Genomic DNA, 1,076 nt, shown 5'->3' on the forward strand with positions numbered 1-1,076 from the left:
GAAGATCGGTGCATTTTGGTATAGTTTTATAAGATTAGGTTATCGTAATAATTCTTTAGTCATATGTTCGTGGTTATCATATGTATACGATGATGATTCTGATAATGTACATCTTCACGTGAATTTTCCCTTCAAGTACATTTGGCACGAGTTATAACACATATAAAATAAAAATAAAAATCCAACATTCACAACATTGGGATCACAACCTCGGACCAGTTAGTTAGTTAGCGAAAATTTGTTAGCGAAATTTGTTAGCGAAATTTGTTAGCGAAATTTGTTAGCGAAATTTGTTAGCGAAATTAGTTAGCGAAATTTGATCTTTTTCCATTTTAATCTCGAACCCCCCCATCTCCTCCTCCCCTCCCCCCCCTTCTTCCCCACTCTTTCTCTTCTTCTTTCCCCAATTTCCCTTCTCCCATTCCCTTTTTTCTCCCTTTCCCTTTTTCTCCTACTTTCCTCCTCCTTCTTCTCCTTCCTTCTCCTCTTCTCCTCTTCTCTCCCTTTTTCCCCCTTACTTTCTTTCTACGTCTTGTGCCCAATTCCCCCCCCCACCCCCTCTTCCCCCCCCTCCCCCCTTCCCCACCCCACCCCTCTCACCCTCTACCCCTCCTTTACCCCCAGGTCCTTATCCTACTCCCCCTTAACCCCTCCCCAAACCCCCGCAACCCCCTCCCCCTCTCTTTCCCCATCCTCCCCACCCCTCCACCCTCCCCCACCTATCTCACCCCAGCGAAACAGCGAACAAATCAGCGATTGACGATCAAGCCCCGGATCTAAGTCCCCCCTCCCCACTCCCTCCCAAATCCCCCCTAAACCCCCCTTTCCCTCCCCCCCTCTCCCCCCCCCCTCCTTCCTTTTCTCCCTCCCTCTCTCCTTCTTTCCCCCCCCCTCCCCTCCCTCTCCCTTTTTTTCCCTCCTTTTTTTTTCCTTCCCTTTCCCTCCCTTTCCCGCCCCCCTTCCCCCTTTCCCCCCCTCCCCTTCCCCCCCTTTAAATTTACTACCCTTAAAAAAGGGGGAAAAAAACGTTTTTGGATTTCCCAAAACTAAAAAGGGGAAAATTAAGGGGGGAAAAA

Source organism: Penaeus monodon, chromosome 21 (genome assembly GCF_015228065.2).
Source record: "Penaeus monodon isolate SGIC_2016 chromosome 21, NSTDA_Pmon_1, whole genome shotgun sequence".
NCBI lineage: Eukaryota > Metazoa > Arthropoda > Malacostraca > Decapoda > Penaeidae > Penaeus > Penaeus monodon.